A 22,765-nucleotide genomic window follows, 5' to 3' on the forward strand; every position below is an offset into this window, starting at 1 on the left:
AATCCTATTTGATCTGCAATCAAATCAAAAGCGCCATCTACTAAGTGAAATCGCTTGGTATGAACACAAAGATGCATCGAAATACGTCTCGAAAAACGCTAGCGATAAGTGTGCGCGATAATAGTCCCGGTGTACACAAGGCTTTACACGCCACAGCTGAAACACACATGCATTTGGCGGGTGTTAATGACGAGCCCCGGACACACATGTCGACATGTGCAGACAGCCTTGTGCACTCATGTGTATGTTTGTGTGTTTATATACGTAGCGATTCCTATCACAGCACATGTCAATAAATGATAATATGAACAAATGAATTCATTTTCTCCCCATATTTCCCTTTCACACAGATTCATTACACGCCTCTATTGCTTTTCCTGGAGCACATGTGTGTGTCCGAGGCGTCCATGAGCATCTCTGGTCCCTCATAAGGCCCGTTGTCAGTTTGTCATGACGATGATGGATGGGAGAGCCCATCCGCTCTGTCTCTTTGACTCGAGTGTGAGTTCATTCATGTTAAAGCGGCGCTGGGCCCTCGGTGGAATTCACATCTCGACTCAGAGAGGTCCGCGTTTAGAGACCATATGTCAGCGCACTGCACATCTGTCAGCGCACATCCACAAAAGACTCATGCACGTCATGCACATGGATGCATATCAAACCTGTGAAATGATCAAATTTAAGTTTTGCTGTAATACTAAGCATATGCAAAAGATCTAGGCAATGGACAATGGGGAAAAACTAGCTGTCGTTCTTACATACAGCACCTTTAAAATACATTACTTTATTGTGAGCGTTTCATTTCTCATTTTAACCTTCTTTCGAAGGATTTTGGAAGGTCTTGGGCATCTCGGGTCAGGGCCGGGCTTGGGCCTAGACTTGTGGCCCGGGCAGGGCTCTAAGCTGGTGGCAGTAGTCTGTTTTCGTTGTTCAAAGCAGGAAACCGGAAGAGCTACCCTGTATACCCTATATAAACAAAGCACCTCATAATCTTGCTCACCACAGACGGTCACTTCTGGGGGGTGCACTGTTTCGCTAGCAGAACAGCCAATCAGAATGATCAGATGGCCCGACTGACCGACAAGCGCAGACGCCGATTCAACATATCGAATCGGCTGAGAAATAGCCGACGGACCAACGTCAGCCCGCACTGAGAAAATGTAGTTGGCTGACGCACGAAAACTGCCCAACAGCCGACCGTTTTGGTGAATATAAACCAGCTTGGTGTGTTCCAGGCTATACAGGCGCCGGTGCGATCACTTGCTTTTAACTTACTCCGTCATTTTTGGTCCTACAGATAAGAGTAATGCAAGCTGTGAAGGGTCTTATTTCTGTAAACGCACAATAACATCAGAACGTTGTGCTTTTGTAAAATAATGAAAACAAACAGGATGCGCTTTCTGGCGTCTGAGTCTCAGTGAACATGAGCGTCAAAAAAATGAAACTCAGTGTTTACTTGCCTCACAGACATGAGAAATGTATCTATAGAAAGCTGGACATGTCTTCTTTTAATTGAACCAGGTGGAAAACAAATATTCTCAGATTATGTAATCCGTATGAAATCCACTGCGGAGATGGCGAGTTAGCATAGACTTAATCTCTGCAACAGAAAACATTATCAATAAATTATTAGAATGTTTAAAGAGTCTCCTGTTTTTTCATGACACACTCATAATCATTACATTTGCCGGTGCGCTCCAGTGAGCTTTATGCGTGCGCTTGAGCGCTGATTAGGCAATTATATATAGGCAATTAAAGGCTCATTATTATGATTTATGGCGTATTAATATAAACGCGCGATTAGTCGACTAATCGTTTAAATGAACGACTGCTAGTCAACTAGAAAAATCTTTAGTCGAGGGAAGCCCTAGTTCGGACCGAATGCAATGATTGGATGAATTTTTTTTTTTAATATGTAAACCAGTTCTATCATTGATTGATATCAGGATGTGAAGAGAGTTTCAACCAGTATAACAAAGTGTTTATGAAAAATCAGGACCATCCCAAGCATGGGGCGGGGCCCAGTGCGAAGTAGCGGAAGCGGGGGTCACTCACGGTCCGTTCGAGATTGCTCTCCAGGTGGGGTAGGGGACGGACGGACATGCAGAAGTTAAGGAGGAGTATAATAAAATGTAAAGAAATAAAATTTTATTAGGCAAGGCAAGTATGGTAATTCAAAGTGCTTTACATATGGAATTAAAATAATCAAAGTAAGGACAATTAAAACAGTTATAAAAGGAATTAAAAGACTAAAAAGATGATACATAGATATACTTCTCATCTGGTAAAACATTTCAGCTTATATTTAATGAATTTCCCCACTTTCTCTGGGACTTCCCCATACTGGTTGTCTCTTTCTTTGTGGATTTATTTTGACGTGCCTAAATAATTTGTCGGACATCTCCAGCACATCTGATCTTTCACGGCCAGGCAGAGCTGGACTATTTCAGTCCACGCACGATATTAGATGTTTTGCCAGTGTTTTTGTTTAATTTGTTTGATATATATATCAGTGGAGCTGATGTGATGTGATGACTAACAGACAGCAGACAAACGGCAATCCACCTGTCACTCAAAGTGGCCACGCCCCTAATTATGCAGGACTTTAAGGCTTTATATAATGTAAACGAATGAGTTATAAAAAAAAAATCACCCCCCTCACAGTTGTCATGAAGGGCAAAATTAGCCGTATAGACCAAAACCAAAATGTGTACCAGACTGTGAACATGTTTTTTTCTGCTGTAAAGTTGGACATTTTAACATGGGGCTCAATGAGATTCTGCTCCCTACTGGAGCTTGTCCCTAGTGGCCAGTCGATGAATTGCAGTTTAAGTCACTTCCGTATTGGCTTCAGGGGAAACTGGGGGAGGTATATATATTAAAATTTATTGTAACCAATTGTAAAATGTGTTTCTTGAATGCAATGTAAGTCGCTTTGGATAAAAGCGTCTGCCAAATGCATAAATGTAAATGTAAATGTAAATATTATTTGTTTAGTTGAAATAGTGTTTTTTACTGTCGGCGGCAAGGAGTTTTAATACAGCGTGATCAGTCACATGGCATTCGATGACTCTGGTTATTGTCTTAAAAAAAATTGCAGTTGTATATGTCCAAGGCTGAGTGAACCAGCCGAGCAACTGCTCATTTCTAAGTCGCTGTGGATAAAAGTGACTGCTGAATGACTAAATGTAACTGCAGAGATGAATGGGAATGTATAGTATTTCCAACCAATTTGATGGATTTATGTTAATGTGTTAAATTTGTGTGCACAGAATTTACATCAATCAAATAAACTAATATATAAAATACATTTATACAGTACTATTATAAAAACGTATCACCATATTGTGGCTGTTTCTGTGTCTATTGAACACAATAACAACTGAAAATCCTTATGGAATCTCCGGCAAAAGTGTGTGTATTATATAGCTGTGTTGTCACCACAAGCTCACTCTATTCCCAGGGAGCGGATGGTTTGATATAGAATAATTACACTCCAGCTCTGAGCGGGACCTTCCCAGCAGGCCATCTGAGACGGGAGTTCCTGTGAATGTGTGCCGGCCTCAGCTGGGGACGAGAGATTGAGCTGATCTTGTTTTATAGAAGAGCGCGGGACGGGATCTCGGCGAGATTTCTGTGCTAGGATGAATATTTGATCCTCCTCGGTTCTGAAATGACAGCATTACAGGTGCGCTAGAACATTTGCCATTCTGTTTCTAGTTTCTAGGACACACACTCCTTTCTCAAAACCTGCACGACGCCCAGGGTTGACATGATGCCGACATCTCAGCAGTTCATAGGAATATCAGTGTTGATTCCACAGCAAATCTAAGATGCTATCGAACACTGTCCTTGATTTGAAAGTTTGGTCACACTTTAGATTAGGGTCCAATTCTCACTATTAACTAAAACTTTTGCCTCAATAAACTCCTAATTACTGCTAATTAATAAGGTAGGTTTAACACCCACCTAGTGCGTTTAGTATTGGGTGGATTAAGGGATGTAGAATATGGTCATGTAGAATAAGGCATTAATATGTGCTTTATAAGTACTAATAAACAAACAATATGCATGATAATAAGCAACTAGTTAATAGTGAGAATTGGACCCTAAACTAAAGCGCTACCATTAAGTTTCAATATAAAAGCTTAAGGCTTTTTGAAGCTAATTATTCGAGACAAACAGCGAGTAAGAAAATATGACAAAGTAATAGATCAAATAAAAACAACAACAAAGAGTTGTTAAACTGTCTGCAGAATCGCATGAAATAAACTCGCAATTATCTTTTTAAATGTTTTATTCTGTGGCTTCCATAGTATACATTTATATTTTTTAAAGCTGCAGTCCGTAACTTTTTTGGGTTAAAAATGATCCAAAATATATTTTTGAGCAAGTACACCATTGTTCAAAACGATCTGCTTACCTTAGCTCGCTTTACAACGGTAAGCTTGTACTAATGTTTTTAATTCCAGTGGTACTGGTGGATTTCCGCGGGAAATTCGAGCATATCTTTGCGTCATTGCGTCACATCTGTACACATAAAGAAGGTGTCTCGGCTAGTAGGCTATATTGCGAGTGAGGATGTTGGAAGTGGAGATTTATAGCCTTTTCTCACAGCACTTGATATAATGAAACTTATCATTTTGATGGCGGATCCAGAGAGGTTCAAACGACAATCACCAGTGACAACTGGAGATTCACCCATTGTAAAAGACTTTGGAGTGGCGTCAGAAAAAAAAGAAACTGCAACCCATGCGAAAACAAGGATAAAAAGGCCTTTTGAAAGGTGGCATGAACTCGAAAACGATTGTTTTGAAGGGGTTCAAAGCGGACACAGAGACAGCTTTTTTTCTGCTGGACAGGCAAGACATTTCAATGGTTCAATTATGTAACAGTAACACATTTGTTCGCGTAATTCATACAGTTACAGCGTTTTCTTTTGTTGTGCCTTTCTCGTTTTGCTATGTGCATATCAATTTTGTGCTAGCTATGAGAGGGAGCAATTCACCTCTACTCCACATTCATTTGTTAGTATGACAGTTAGAAATTAGACTGCACAGAAATGGAAACTGAACTACAGGAAGCCCTAATACACATTAAAGGGTAAGTTCACCCAAAAAAGAAAATAATGTCATTTATTCCTCACCCTCATGCCGTTCCACACCCGTAAAACCTCCATTCATCTTCGGAACACAAATGAAGATATTTGAAAATCCGATGACTCAGTGAGGCCTCCATAGGGAGCAAAGCAATTGACACTCTCAAGATCCATTAATGTACTAAAAACATATTTAAATCAGTCCATGTGAGTACAGTGGTTCAATATTAATATTATAAAGCGACGAGCATATTTTTCATGCGCCAAAAAAAACTAAATAATGACTTATATAGTGATAACCGATTTCAAAACACTGCTTCATGAAGCTTCGGAGCGCATCGAATCAGTGAGTCGATTCAGTGATTCAGAGCACCAAAGTCTAGTGATTTCAGCAGTTTGACTCGCTGATTCATAACGGTTCGAATCTTCATGAATCAGTGTTTTGAAATCTGTTTTCACTATATACTAAGTCGTTATTTAGGTTTTTTTGGCGCACCAAAAATATTATTGTCGCTTTATAATATTAATATTCAACCACTGTACTCACATGGACTGATTTAAATATGTTTTTAGTACATTAATGGATCTTGAGAGTGTAAATTGCTTTGCTCTCTATGCAGGCCTCACTGAGTCATCGTATTTCAACTAAAATATCTTCATTTGTGTTCCGAAGATGAACGGAGGTCTTACGGGTGTGGAACGGCATGAGGGTGAGGAATAAATGACATTATTTTCATTTTTGGGGGAACTAACCCTTTAAATATAGTCACGCAATGCTGATGTTGTTAACATTAACAATTTGAAAACAAAGTATAATTTGCACGATTTGACGTGACATGAGCGATTTAATCATCACGATTTATTGCAATGCTTTTTCCCCTTTGTCAGAACAAAAGCGTATGTTAGCTACTTACTTGTTCAGATGACATTTTCCGGTGAAGATTCTTATGGTGGTCATACTTTCAAAAAGTAGAATCTGTGATTCCGAATGACAGTATCCACACCGGCGCGGTGACGGACAGCCGCACATTCTCCTCAAAACAATGGATTCCTCCGCGCCGCGCCAAGGCACAATTCACGCAAAGTTGATAATTCCTCGAATAACTGCAATTGCAGATTTCATTATATATATATATATACTGTATATATTAGGGCTGTACGATTAATCGAAAAATAATCAAATTCAGAACCTCTAACCGACGTATTTTTCTCATGTCTATTTCGGTTTTAGTCACGTGACTCCGCCCCGTCAGTCACATCAAGTGCAGTTTGCAGGCACACAGAAAGATGCAGGAGCGATTATCTTTGTTTGTAGATGCCCAGAATCACTATAGTAACTGCATGTTTTACACAGTTTATACAGGTAAGTTAATTGCCGTTCTTATAGCCTACGCGCTGCCACACACACACACACACACACACACACACACACACACACACACACACACACACACACACACACACACACACACACACACACACACACACACAGACGGCGCGCGCGAGCCCCGAAGCCAGATCGTTTTCACTTTCATCCTCATAAAGTTTGTCAAGTAAATGCGTTTAAAGCCTTGCCTTTAAGTTTGAACATTTAAAGCGATTGTGCACTATTCAAAAACAACAATACGGAAAACTTCTCTGTTCAGTGCTCAGCTTTTTTCTGTGACACAGAGCCGAGTCGTGTCGCGTCTCTGACAGCGCGCGCTCCCTGAAGGCAGATCTCTTTCACCTGCGTCCTCAAAAAGATTTGTCATTTGTATGTGTTTTAAGGCCTGCCAGTTTGAACATTAAAGCCAGTTTTGACCATCAGATGTGTATTATGCTGAACTAATGCCTGATATATTGTGACAAACGAACACTCAGACAGATGCTCGCAAATCACGTGAAGATCGCGCGCAGAGAGCAGCTCAGAAACTCAGTGTCAACGCCGTCCTGTGACTAAAGTAAAGTCACTAAAGTAGCTTAGAAACTCAACCGTTATAGGCATATATTTTAATACCTCTGAAGTAAGTACAAACCACAGCTTCATAATGAGACGGTATGAGAAATTCACACACACACAATCACTCTCTCATTAATGCATTCAAATAAATGTAATGTAGGCCTACAGTGTTAATTTATCTGTATCTGATGTACAACAAACAGAAATCTGCCCCATAGACAATAACTGCTGAAACTAAACCATTCCCTTCAAGTATTTTAAAATCTCAAAGAAATGCACTTGCATTAGAAAAAAAAAATCCACCTTTTATAGTAGAAAATATTTACAGTAAAACCTTTTCAGGAACTTGCTCAAAAACCTCATGAGGGCAAAAAATGGAAGGCAAAAAAATAAAATAAAAAAATAATCGTTCATTAATCGTAATCGAGGAAAAAATGTTTTCAATTAATCGAGATTTTTATTTTTGGTCAAATCGTTACAGCCCTAATATATATATAAAGATATTACAAACCGTTTTAATAGATTTAGTTTACATTTCTCTGTATTGCTGCCAATTCTACACTTTTCTCTGAAATATGACTAGTTTATTTTGCCGCATAAGCACCAATGTTGAAAATTGGAGATTTGAATTTAACAGTTCCACCTAATTTTGCACTCATTTTACATCAGTTTATGTTTGACTGAGTGCTTTATGTTTTGTGGTTTTGATCAGAGTTTGGACTTGAGGTCAGAGGTGAATCTGAAGTTTATGATTCAGAATTGAAACTACATGCATGAAATACGCCTCTGTTTCTCTCCATGTAAAACGCTGACTGTTCTCCTGGCAGATTAAAGGTTTTTCTTTCGGTTTCTTTGTCTGCACACAAACAGACGCGAGCCGTTTTGATTTCTGTGTCAGGAGCAGGTTTATACTCCCGTCTCAGTCCAGAACAGACACATAAAGACTTTAAAGTCTGAAATCATGCTGTTCTGCAGATTTGTAAGGTTCCACCTGCCGGACGGACTGGCCTGGATCTGCAGCTGCGAGGAGTGTGTGTCGCAGTTGCTCCTGCTGTCTGTTAAGATTAGGGTGAAAAGGGCAGCTCATATTCCTGCAGGAGAGGTGTTGTTGTGCGGTCAATGGCACCTAGATGATATACAGATGTATTGGAGGGAATTTTGAGCAAATATTCTATACAAGATTGTCAGAAAATGTATACATTATGTAAACATACATACAAAAACACACACACACACACACATATATATATATATATATATATTTATATATATATATTTGTTTTTTTTTAATTTAATAGCATTTATTTGAAATATAACTATTTTGTAACATTTAAAATTTCTTTGCTGTCTCTTCAAAATCTACAGAAATGTAGTTCTTTAACCAGTCATGTGGTAGCATCTGATGTGGTGTCACAGTGAAATGCTTTATGGATGAGGAACGGAGGGATGAAGTGTCCGAGCGCTGTAGAATATCTCCGTCCGCTGCTCTGTCATCATCAAACGCTGTTTGACAGACTCTAATGTCTCCTGATTTATTAATAAAGGCATTTATTTGATCTGCGGCGAGTTTTCTGTCAGTCTGAGGCAGACCGCGATTACATACTGAGCAAAACACTGTGTGTGTGTGTATATGTGTATGTGTGAAATCCTCTAGATATTATTTAAATGTGCCGTAAGCAATATTTTTTACAGAACAGCATACAGAAAATGCCCCACTATCTGACAGATATCACTGAAATAAGTGTCCTGAGAAACCACAGCTGTCTGTGTCACAGCCCTAGGCCCTGGATAATGCACAAAACACACGATTGTTTAGCCAATCAAAGATCTGGTCTCCGCTTGTCAATCATTTTGTATGGAAGCTTGATTCTGCCACAGAATAAAACTATTTATAAGATAATTCTGACTTTTTTTCCTCACAATTCCGAGTTTATATTACGCAATTCTGACTTTATATCTCAAAATTCTGACTTTATAACTCGTAGTTCCGAGTTTATAACGCGCAATTCTGACTTTATAACTTGCAATTCTGACTTTAGAACTCGCAATTCTGACTTTATATCTCGTAATTCTGACTTTATATCTCGCAATTCTGACTTTATAACTCGTAGTTCCGAGTTTATAACTCGCAATTCTGACTTTATAACTCGCAATTCTGACTTTGTATCACAATTCTGACTTTATATCACACAATTCTGACTTTATATCACACAATTCTGACTTTATATCTCGAAATTCTGACTTTATAATTCGTAATTCCGACTTTATAACTCGCAATTCTGACTTTATATCTCGTAATGCCAACTTTATAACTCGCAATTTTGACTTTATAACTCTCAATTCGGACTTTATATCACACAATTCTGACTTTATATCACATAATTCTGACTTTATAACTCGTAATTCCGACTTTATAACTCGCAATTCTGACTTTATAACTCGTAATTCCGAGTTTATATCTCATAATTCTGACTTTATAACTCGCAATTCTGACTTTATAACTCGCAATTCTGACTTTATAGCTCATAATTCTGACTTTATATCTCACAATTCTGACTTTATAACTCGTAATTCCGAGTTTATATCTCATAATTCTGACTTTATAACTCGCAATTCTGACTTTATAACTCACAATTCTGACTTTATATCACACAATTCTGACTTTATACCTCATAATTCTGACTTCATAACTCGTAATTCTGACGTTATATCTCATAATTCTGACGTTATATCTCATAATTCTGACTTTATAACTCGTAATTCTGACGTTATAACTCGCTGACGTTATATCTCATAATTCTGACGTTATAACTCGTAATTCCGAGTTTATATCACGCAATTCTGTGAAATAAAGTCAGAATTGAGAGATAAAAAGTCCCAATTACCTTTTTTAATGTGGCAGCAACAAGCTTCCATAATTTCGAGCATTTCGCTGAAATAGATTTTTGGAGAGATGAGACATCAAAACATACTTCACACAAGTATGCAGTTCATCGTTAATTTGAACTAGATTGCTCTGCAAGGCTCTCTTCATTTTAGTGCCTCTCTTGGCAACACTGAGAATGCATTTATGTCCTTGCATTACATTAAAATGATAGTCTCGCACCTTTCATAATGCACTTGATGCATGAATGAAATCAAAAAGGACAATTCTTGTTTTTTATGGAATATTGCAGAATTTATTATACATTATTTATCTCTGTACATCATTTTTATTTTTACAGTATGTGACTCGTAATCTTTGATCAAAATAACTTCCTCTCCCTCTTGCAGCGACATCGAGGGCGGGGCAACCTGTCACTCACATGAGATCCACCAATAGCAAACCACAGTCAATTCCCTAAGCACAAAATCAAGTCCCGCCCTACATCTTTTCTTGTTTGAGAAGCCGTTTCACTCAGATATATGACACAATAGGGAAGAAAAGACTTGCGCAACTTCTTTTCCTGCCGACTTTAAGTAGATCTAGTGAAAGCCAATAACAGCTCCAGATGTTATAAACTCATCCTTCAGACTATGTCCACACACACACACGCGCACACACTGCTTCCCATTTTTACTCCAAACCCCAATGGCACATTTTAAACGTGTGTTAGTGTGTGTGTGTGTCCTTTATTGCCAAATAGGTCTTGAACATTAAAGTTCCCTCCGGCACACAGAAGCACAGCTCAGGACTGCACGCGTCTAACTCATCCTTGCATCATCTCTCCTTCCCTTTCCCACTTTTCCTCATGTCCCTTCAGCCTCTCCCGCTTCTCCATTCTCTCTCCCTCTCATTTCTCTGATGCCGTTCTCTCACAGAACACAAACCAATGGGTTTTTCCTCACACATTAATGCACATACTCCTAAGAAATACAAAATGAAAGCTCTTTTCCAATGCTAGAAAACCTCTTTAGAGTAAATGTTGCATAAAAGTTGGACATTACCTTCCAGTGTTGTTTTTATTTTTATGTTTTCAATTTTCATTAAAATTTTGGTTACAATTTTAGTCATTTTGTTTTTTAATTTGTATTAATGAGAAATGCTTCCTTGGTAAGTAGCCGAGTTATTCTAGTTAACTAAAGCTAAAACCATAAAATAAAATGAAAATTTCAGCTAATTGCCACAGCAACATTTCTCATTTTTAAATTTTGTTTAACTTGAAGTACTAAAATCTTTTTAAAAAAACTAAAACTGAAATAAAAATGAAAAAAACACTATATAGACATATTAAAAAACACAACAAAATTACTAAAACTTTAACGAAAATGAAAATAAAATAAATAAAATATTAGTAAAAAAATAAAATTGTACCTCAATGATACTAAAATAACCGACAAGTAGCTGAAATATTTTTATATATATTTTAGTTAATGTTTATTTTAGTAACAAACCCTAAGGACAATAACTGATAATTAGGGATGCACCGATATGAAAGTTTTATGAAAGACCAATATCGATAACCGATTATTCTTTATATTTGAAAGTCGGCAACTGATATATTGGCTGATAAATCTAAATCAAAATTTGTATATAATTTTTGAGAGCCTGATTACAAAAACAAAAGTCTCACCATTAAAAGCCATGTCCAAGCACACAATTATGATCATTTTATGAAGCCTATAAACTCTCAAACAAAAGAGTACAAAATTGTACCTTTTAAGGTACAAGTGGCCATCACTGGGGTGTTTTTGTACCTCTAAGTCGGGGTAGGCAAGTTCGGTCCTAGAGAGCTGATGTCCTCCAACCCTACTAAACCACCACAGTATAAAACTCATGGCTCCCAGCATGCATTGCAGCATTAAGTATGTCACCATTGTTGAGATTCATGTGCTGATTCTTGATGTCTGACTGCGTCTAAACTTTTTTCCCCCAAGAATGTATTTAAAAATCAAAATTCAGAATGTCTGATCTGTGGCAAGAAAGTATTGTTGGTGAATATTATTTATTAACATCTTAAGTCAGTGATGACTTTATTCAATTGATAATTTTAGTTTATGGCTTCTTTTGAATTTAACAGAATATGTGTTTTGTTAACACTGTAACAAAAACGACAAACTCACATAAAAAGTCTAGAATCAAACTGGCCAACTAAAGAAAACACTGATCACCATAATGGTGACCATACATATTCAATAAAACCTCAACTCTCTGTAGACGTCTTTCAGGGTTGGAGCCAAACTCTGCAGGACAGCGACTCTCTAGGACCGAACTTGGTCTATCCCTGCTCAAAGTAGAGGAAAACAATGGTATAATTGTACCCTAAGTACAGTTATACGTTTTGTTCCCCAAGGGAAAAAATTGTACCTCTACTGTATGTTTTTTTTCTGAGTGTATGACAGACTTGCGCTGCACATGCTTTCCTTTTTTGAAGTGATTCCAATCAAGCAATAAAAAAAAATAAAAAAATCCATTATTTTAATATACATTTTCCAAATGTTCTTATCAGGCCGATAACGATAACATTAAAAATGAACATATATCGACCAATACCGATGTGGTGGCCGATATATTGCGCATCCCTATCGATAACGGTAAAGATATAGTTCTAAAAATCGTTCTAAATATAAAAGACCAGTAGAGTCCACACCACAACTGCACAGAGAAACAATATCATTGGAATGACTTTCCGACTGATTTTTCTTTTCAGCAGATGAACGTTAAAAACAGACATCAAATCAGTCACTTACTCTCGAGGTGCCATGTGCATGTGCGTAATCAGCTCACTAGGTTTTGGAACAGAGCTGGTGTGTGTAGATTCCGACGGACCCCTGGGAGGGAGGGGCTAACAGATTAGACTCATGAATATTCAACATGCTAATGAGAAGCAAATGAAGGGGTCTGTGCGGATAATTAGAATTGTGGCCAGCAGGATCTGGCACGAGAGAGGGAGAGAGACGCTTCGGTGCTCTAATATAAATTGTAAATATGGTGTCTCTGTAGTATGCGTTTATTGACGGATAAGGTAATTTATCTGCATCATCAGCAATTGAGTCTGTCCGTCAATCACAGTGACAGTTCCCGAGAGGAGCGTTTTATTGCTCACAGGTTGCTCTTTCCTAGCTCCAGAGATTTGATGTTGAAATACTTTCTTCTGTCCCAGCTTATTATGCAGAGACAACTTTTAAGTAAGGTTGATTTCCCAAAGCACTGTGACTGTGGCGCTTACAAAACATTGCTGTTTGTTAGGAGGCTGGATTAGCTGTTAGTTGTAAGCGTTTCGGAGTTTTGCAGTTCCGCTTGGCTCCACTACTAGTGTGGGAATTTCTCTTCTTCAGTTTTAATGGAGATCTCAGTTATGTTTCTTTTCATCTTAATCTTTCTCTCCTTAATTATAGTTCAGTAAAGAGGTATAACATGAATGCGGAGCAGCTCAGATCATTTGATGAGACATCTTTGAGTTTATATTGTGATCTCTGAGCCGCTGTTGTTATTGTTGACTAAAATATTTAAAAAAAAAGTTGTCAGGAGTAGACATGAAGCTGAAATCAAATGATATTAGGTAAATATAAATATCAGGTGAAAAAAAGAATGAACATTAGACATGTTGCATTGGTAACTAACTGAAATAAAATACTGTAAGATTAACTAAAATGACCAAAACTGAAATAAAAATAAACAAAAGAAATATTTAAAAGAATTAATAAAAATGACAAAAGCATATAACACAATTAATAAAATATAAAAATAAAAGTGAATTCAAAATATTAGTAAATACTATAATGGCATATATGGGGTCATGAACTGCATTATTTTATAATGTTTCAAGGGGTGGACTTATAATGGGGTTAGTATGATTTTAACATCAAAAATGGTCATAATTTGGAAATCAAAGGCATTTTTCCAACCCTGATTTTAGCCTCTGATTTGAACGCTTTGTTTGAAGGGGCGTGTCTGCTGTGAGACTTAAGTGTAAACGCCCACTGCTGTGATTGGCTGCTGTGTGACTTAAGTGTAAACGCCCACTGCTGTGATTGGGTGCTGTGAGACTTCAGTGTAAACGCCCACTGCTGTGATTGGCTGCTGTGTGACTTCAGTGTAAACGCCCACTGCTGTGATTGGCAGCTGTGAGACTTCAGTGTAAACGCCCACTGCTGTGATTGGCTGCTGTGAGACTTCAGTGTAAACGCCCACTGCTGTGATTGGCTGCTGTGAGACTTCAGTGTAAACGCCCACTGCTGTGATTGGCTGCTGTGAGACTTCAGTGTAAACGCCCACTGCTGTGATTGGCTGCTGTGAGACTTAAGTGTAAACGCCCACTGCTGTGATTGGCTGCTGTGTGACTTCAGTGTAAACGCCCACTGCTGTGATTGGCTGCTGTGAGACTTCAGTGTAAACGCCCACTGCTGTGATTGGCTTCTGTGAGACTTCAGTGTAAACGCCCACTGCTGTGATTGGCTGCTGTGTGACTTCAGTGTAAACGCCCACTGCTGTGATTGGCTGCTGTGTGACTTCAGTGTAAACGCCCACTGCTGTGATTGGCTGCTGTGAGACTTCAGTGTAAATGCCCACTGCTGTGATTGGCTGCTGTGTGACTTCAGTGTAAATGCCCACTGCTGTGATTGGCTGCTGTGAGACTTCAGTGTAAACGCCCACTGCTGTGATTGGCTGTATGAAAAATAGCTCGTATTTACAAGTTGACCGTTTAATCACTGGTTTGGACTGTACATGAATCATTGCAAATCAGAAATCACTGATCACAGATCAGGCATTATAAATAACACAGTTACTTACATGTTGTGACATTACTGTCGAGTCCATATTGTAAAAGTCTGTTTGCAAAGCCTGCACCGAAATTGCGATTGATTTACCAAAGAATCAACAGTGAAATGTACCGAATACAAACATATAACGCTCAGCTGAGACATTCATATTGTTGAAAATAAAGAAGCACATTCCTAGCATTAGGATCCTTTGGAAGGTAATGTTATTTTTAGTCCAGTGATCCTGTATCGCTCTTCTCTCCTCGTCATCTCACTAACACACCAGTGGGCGGGGCCAAAGTTGTGATGATGAAGTAGGCGTTGATCTTCTTCTGCAGAGGCGGTCTTTCACCATCTATAGGCACATTCCACAACCAGTCGTTCTCTGGGCTTGGTTACAATAAAAGCTGTTTTTGGACTAACAAGAAAGTTTGCAGTTCTGAAACTTACAGGATATTTTGATAGTATGATGACCTCTTATATGTCAAAAGCTCAAGGAAAACGTAACTGCATGACCCTTTTAAGCAAACATGTCCAGTTATTTTCCATTTATTTCTATTGCTGTCGAGGTGACACAATTGTGATAATAAAGAGATCTCACTGTGATTTCTCTTTCCTATGGGTCTATTTCTAGAGAGCGACAGTGTGTGTGTGTGTGTGTGTGAGCTGGTTTCTCTCATTAAAGGCTACAGGTCAGAGATCCACAGCACTGCAACTCAACTGCAATAGTCTGCAACCGGCAGCACAGAGAGACAGAGAGAGAAGCATCTCAAAGACTTACTGCCTCCAAAGCACTGAACCCCCCCCCCCCCCCCCCACACACACACACACACACACACACACACACACACAGATGATGCAACTTGGATTCAAGGGTAAACAGCAGTGGGGATGTGTGTTTGGATGGTAAAAGCTTGTGTGTTGCTGTGAGATGTTTGTATGTATGAGCGTTTCAGTGCCGAGAGTCTGTTGTTTTATACATGCTGTGTTGGTGTGTGTTTATTTTTATAGCAGTGCATCAACAACTAGACTAAAAATCGGGGCACATACACACTACAGTTTAAAGAACACTGCCAATTGATTGACTTCAATTGTGATGGTGCATGGCAAGGACAAGCACAAGGATTTGTGACACTCCACTGAAGTTCAAAACATCCACTGACCAATGAGAATTTGAGATTAGTGACTCCAGGGGTCTATACCATGAAGCCGGTTTAGCTGGCTAGCCAGATATGTTTAAGCTTAGTTTGTGCCAATCCTGGGTTTTAGGTACCATTAAAGTGCTCCGGCTTTTAGCAGTGTTCATCTCCATAGTAACTTACGCTCCACGGCTAACCTGCTCAAGGGCAGGTTATGTTCTGGCTAAGAGATCTCAAACTGAAACTGGACCAATCAGCTGTGAGCAAATTGACACACCTCTGATGCAATAAAGTCACTCCCCCTTTTTCTACTCCAAATTAAAGGTCACTACATAGCAAATTATTTTAAAAGACTAAAGCGTCTGGCTTATTTTAATAATAATTTTGATTGATTTAGATATCATTTATGTAATTATTATACCCTTAATCAATACACATGTATCATTTTAGTTAATCAATCATTAACAGGCACTTAGTTAAAATGAATATAAATAGCCTATATAAAAGTCATACAAATAAGCTTTAAAATCAACAAATAAATCTATAAAAATGACTACATGTGAGTTTAAATGTTCAATTCTCTCTATATATCAACTAAACTAACTTCATAACTTTTACTTGCATTGACGTAGTAAGATTTTTCTTAACGTGAGAAGTGAATCTCAGTTTCACTGATCCGCAGCGTGTGATTGGCTGTTCACTATCGATGTCACAGCCAAACTCCTAAACTCAGGATCAAAGCATGAGTTGACAGAGAAAGCTGATGATCAGCATCACGGGACCAACAAAGCCTGAATTGGTTTGGTTTTGTCAACTCGGAACTAATCCTGTAACCCTGAGTTTGTTAAACTGCCATCATGGTACAGGCCCCAGTTCTATTCTTGCTTCATTTCAAACTGACTCTCGTAGTACATACCCTAATGCCCTAAAGTGCAATGTAGTGTTGTCAAAAATATAGATTTTTCGATACACATTGATACTGAAATATTTGAAATACTTCCAATAGATGCAGGATACCAGCTGCTCTTCTCTCTCTCTCTCTCTCTCTCTCTCTCTCTTTTCATTTGCTCCGGAGAATTATGAGTATTCACGTAAACACACTAACACAGTCAGTTCTGTTTTAAGTGAATGTAGACAGTTGAGAAAGAAAACGCATGTGTAACAGTATAATGGATCCGTGCGTCAGGTCTTAAAGTGACAGCAGCCTAATAAACCTCCTGCCAAATTATCAGATAATATTATAAATAATCTATATGGCAGTTTTTCCCCATGTATCGACGTCAAAATTGTGGCCAGTGAAAATGCTAAGTGGCTCGTAACTTTAGAAAAAACCCTAGCCACAGTGACTAGTGTGCAAAAAAGTGTATGTATATATATATATAAAGAGAGAGAGATGGGTAGATTTCTCACAAATTGTAGTCAGTTACTGTTTACAAATATCATGGCAAAAATTGTAGTTAGTAACATACTTTTCACATTTACTAATTTTTTTGACTCCTTTATCACATTTATTTGGATAGGAAAATCGTATTGATACCATATTGATATAAAAATACAAAGTGAAAGAAAATATACCATTCTTTGTTATCAACAACATGAAGTGCATCAAATATTACATTACGTCAGGGTTTCTCAAACTGGGGTTTGTGAAGGAACTGCAGGGCTTCGTGAGTTTAATGAAAAGCTGTTATTCAATCATAAAAAAATCATTTTAAAACAAAAACAATTAAAATAAAACAGTAGGGAGAACCAATGAATTATGAATAGTTTTCTGCCATTGTGAGAATAGCATGTAATAGTGTTTTATAATTCTTTTATTAAACGCGTTTTGACCTTTTTGCATCAGCTGCTGGTTTGGAAATGTCACCGTGGAACAAAAGTTTTAAGTATTGCGAGAAAGTTTTAGTATCCCTCTGATAGGTCTAGAACAAATGTATCAAACCCGATGCATCAGCAAAGCCATGAAAATGATATCAGACCATGGGCATCTTCTTTTTAATAAGTTTGAGCTGTTACCTTCAGGTGGGAGATTTAGGATGCCAGTGTTTTTTATTTTTTATTTTATGGGGTGGGGTGGGGGGCTTTCTTGCCACAGGCAGTAAAATGCTTAAATGAAAGAGTGTGATGAGTATGGGGGGACTGTTTCATGATTTTAATAAAGTGGGATTATCATATTTATGTACATTGTTTGTTTTTTGTGTGAGCGCGTGTTGAAACTCATTGAAACTAAATTTCCACATGGGGATGATAACATTTAACCACAACATGTAATCAATAAAAAGTAAGTGTAGTCTGATTACGAGTATTTTAATACGTAACATAATCTATTACAAGTACTTAATATATATATATTATTTTAATAATTTTTTTGACAGTTTGCTACAGTAAGTGAAGCTACACAATTGTAACACGTCCCAGAGGAGAGTTTAGTGTGTGTGTGCGTGTGCGTGTTCGTTTGTTTTTCTGATTTATGAGGACACAAATTTGTCTAATATTAGGGTAGGTTTAGGGCTACGGTGTAGTGTGTGTGTGTGTGTGTGTATGACGGGTAGGTTTAGGGGTAGTGTAGGGGGATAGAATGTACAGTTTGTACAGTATTTAAAAAAAACATTACGCCTATGGAATGTCCTCACTTAGATAGCGCGTGTGTGTGTGTGTGTGTGTGTGTGTGTGTGTGTGTGTGACGGGTAGGTTTAGGGGTAGTGTAGGGGGATAGAATGTACAGTTTGTACAGTATTTAAAAAAAACATTACGCCTATGGAATGTCCTCACTTAGATAGCGTGTGTGTGTGTGTGTGTGTGTGTGTGTGTGTGTGTGTGTGTGTGTGCGTGTGTGTGTGTGTGTGTGGGCATGTTTTCGTGAAATATCAGGACACAAATGTGTATAATGACATGGGTATGACACAGGTATTACAAAAAGAGGGTGAAATATGAGGACGTTCCCCATGTCCTCACTTTTCAAAATGCTTATAAATCACACAAAACAAGTTTTTTTTCACAGAAAGTGAACTGCACAGTCTCCTGTGAGGGTTAGGTTTAGGGGCAGGGGCAGTGTAAGGGGATAGAAAATATGGTTTGTACGGTATAAAAACCATTACGCCTATGGAATGTCCTCACATTTCACAAAAACAAACATGTGTGTGTGTGTGTGTGACTGGTAGGTTTAGGGGTAGTGTAGGGGGATAGAATGTACAGTTTGTACAGTATTTAAAAAAAACATTACGCCTATGGAATGTCCTCACTTAGATAGCGTGTGTGTGTGCGTGTGTGTGTGCGTGTGTGTGTGCGTGTGTGTGTGTGTGTGTGACGGGTAGGTTTAGGGGTAGTGTAGGGGGAGATAGCTTAGATAGCGTGTGTGTGTGTGTGTGTGTGTGTGTGTGTGTGTGTGTGTGTGTGTGTGTGTGTGTGTGTGTGTGTGTGTGTGTGTGTGTGTGTGTGTGTGTGTGTGTGTGTGTGTGCGTGTGTGTGTGGCGGGTAGGTTTAGGGGTAGTGTAGGGGGATAGAATTTACAATTTGTACAGTATTAAAAAAAAAAACATTATTCCTATGGAATGTCCTCACTTAGATAGCGTGTGTGTGTGTTCATGATTTTCTATCCTGGTGGGGACTTCAACCTGAATGCACACAGACTCACCATTGGGACCTAAATTGAGGTCTTCCCTGAGGAAACAAGCTTATAAATTATACAGAATGAGTTTTTTTCATGTAAAAATGCAGAAAGTTTTGTGTTCTGGGTAGGTTTAGGGTTAGTGTAAGGGGAGAGAATATACAGTTTGTACAGAATAAAAACCATTACGCCAATGGAGAGTCCCCACAAGTGTGTGTGTGTGTGTGTGCGTGTGCAGGTTTTGGCTCTGCATACTTGATGGTGTTTTACTGATGCTTTATATAGATCCAGCTCCCGTCTGTGTCTCTGGCCGTTAGTGTGTTGCTGTATATAGCTCAGTGCTGATGGAGAGAGACCAGACCTTGACTCATAAAGATGATAAAGTCTGCTGCGGCGTCAGGCCTGGACACTCAGAGAGGCTGAGAGTGTGTGAGACACTCAAATGCACTAAATCAGTGCTTACTATAGAGTTCAGCCTCCACTTTAAACTACATATACAAACAAAATAATAATAATTAAGCAACATATTTCATATTTTTACTGTTTACATTTGTATTATTTATTATTTTTTATTTAAGTATTTGTATTTTAATTATTTAATTCTATTTAGAATTAGTTAGATTATTTTAAGCTTTAATTTGTATCTTTTGTGTCTGAAATGTGTCACTTATAGGTCAGGGGTTTTCAAACTTTATGATGACAAGGACCCCCAAATATGAAGAACCTTTTATGAGGGACCCCCTTCCAAAAATCCATCTATATATATGTTTTATGTATGGAAAAAAAAAACATTTAAACTGTTAGATAAATAGTAAGTGTGACATTATAAATACAGCATTGTTTCCAAAGTGAAATTGGTTATACTTAATGTTGGATGTATAAACCTTAAATTATTTGTGTAAGCAACTTTCACAAATGTTTGTAAGCAGCTTGCGTACTGCGTTAACAATACTGCCTTACAACCCCAGTGAGCAAGATAAAGGGGACTATATTGAGAAAAACTCACTAGAAAGATAAAAAAGCACACATATACAATTCCGGAAAGTATGTATACGGCAAGAAATGAGAGAGACATATACAAATGTTCAGTAGACTTTATCCATTTTTGCTTTGTCTTTTTATTCTCTGAACTTTTCTGGAGACCCCTTAGAACCTTCTGGAGGACCCAGTTTGAAAACCCCTGGTATAGGTTATATTTTTTACATTAAAGATGCAAAACTGTGTGTGTGTGTGTGTATACACTCACCTAAAGGATTATTAGGAACACCATACTAATACTGTGTTTGACCCCCTTTCGCCTTCAGAACTGCCTTAATTCTACGTGGCATTGATTCAACAAGGTGCTGAAAGCATTCTTTAGAAATGTTGGCCCATATTGATAGGATAGCATCTTGCAGTTGATGGAGATTTGTGGGATGCACATCCAGGGAATTATCCTGCTGGAAGTAGCCATCAGAGGATGGGTACATGGTGGTCATAAAGGGATGGACATGGTCAGAAACAATGCTCAGGTAGGCCGTGGCATTTAAACGATGCCCAATTGACACTAAGGGGCCTAAAGTGTGCCAAGAAAACATCCCCCACACATTACACCACCACCACCAGCCTGCACAGTGGTAACCAGGCATGATGGATCCATGTTCTCATTCTGTTTACGCCAAATTCTGACTCTACCATCTGAATGTCTCAACAGAAATCGAGACTCATCAGACCAGGCAACATTTTTCCAGTCTTCAACTGTCCAATTTTGGTGAGCTTGTGCAAATTGTAGCCTCTTTTTCCTATTTGTAGTGGAGATGAGTGGTACCCGGTGGGGTCTTCTGCTGTTGTAGCCCATCCGCCTCAAGGTTGTGCGTGTTGTGGCTTCACAAATGCTTTGCTGCATACCTCGGTTGTAACGAGTGGTTATTTCAGTCAAAGTTGCTCTTCTATCAGCTTGAATCAGTCAGCCCATTCTCCTCTGACCTCTAGCATCAACAAGGCATTTTGACCCACAGGACTGCCGCATACTGGATGTTTTTCCCTTTTCACACCATTCTTTGTAAACCCTAGAAATGGTTGTGCGTGAAAATCCCAGTAACTGAGCAGATTGTGAAATACTCAGACCGGCCCGTCTGGCACCAACAACCATGCCACGCTCAAAATTGCTTAAATCACTTTTCTTTCCCATTCCGACATTCAGTTTGGAGTTCAGGGGATTGTCTTGACCAGAACCACACCCCTAAATGCATTGAAGCAACTGCCATGTGATTGGTTGATTAGATAATTGCATTAATGAGAAATTGAACAGGTGTTCCTAATAATCCTTTAGGTGAGTGTATATATATATATATATATATATATATATATATATATATATATATATATATATATATATATATATATATATATATATATATATATATATATATATATATATATATATATATATATATATATATATATATATATATATATATATATATATATATATATAGTGCTCATATAAATTATATAAATATATTAGTGCTGTCAAATCGATTAATCACATCCAAAATAAAAGTTTGTGTTTACATAAAACGTGTGTACTATGTATAATTATTATGTATATATAAATACACACATGCATGTATATACAGTATTTAAGATTTTTTTATTTATATATAAAATATTTATATTTATGTATGATATAAATTATATGATTATATTAGTGCTGTCAAATCGATTAATCTCGATTAATTGCATCCAAAATAAAAGTTGTTTACATAATATATGTGTGTGTTGTGTATAATTAATGTATATATATATATATATATATATATATATATATATATATATATATATATATATATATATATATATATATATATATATATATATATATATATATATATATATATATATATATATATATATATATATATATATATATATATATATATATATATATATATATATATATATATATATACACACACTCATGCATGTATATATTTAAGAAAAATATATATTTATATATATATAAAATATTTATATATTTTATATATTTATATAAATAAAAATTATATATATACAGTATGTACATGCACATATTTCTTAAATATACACATGTATGTGTGTGTATTCAAATATACATAATTATACACAGCGCACACACACACACATGTATTATGTAAACACAAACTTTTATTTTGGATGCAATTAATCGCGATTAATCGATTTGACAGCACTAATATATTAGCTTCTTTTGTGAATGTGTGACTCATACCAGGTTTGATATGAGCATTCAGTCAGTAATTATTCTGATTTAAGTCTCA

General features: G+C 37.5%; 1 protein-coding gene across 1 annotated transcript in view; it reads left to right on the forward strand.

Moving 5' to 3' along the window:
• The window catches only part of LOC307128599 (CUGBP Elav-like family member 5), a gene marked incomplete at its 3' end in the record, with an annotated part of 290,109 nt that overhangs the window by 196,339 nt on the left and 71,005 nt on the right, over positions 1–22,765 (forward strand). The window lies entirely within an intron of this gene.

The sequence above is a fragment of the Gobio gobio genome (genome assembly GCF_949357685.1).
Source record: "Gobio gobio genome assembly, chromosome: 6".
NCBI lineage: Eukaryota > Metazoa > Chordata > Actinopteri > Cypriniformes > Gobionidae > Gobio > Gobio gobio.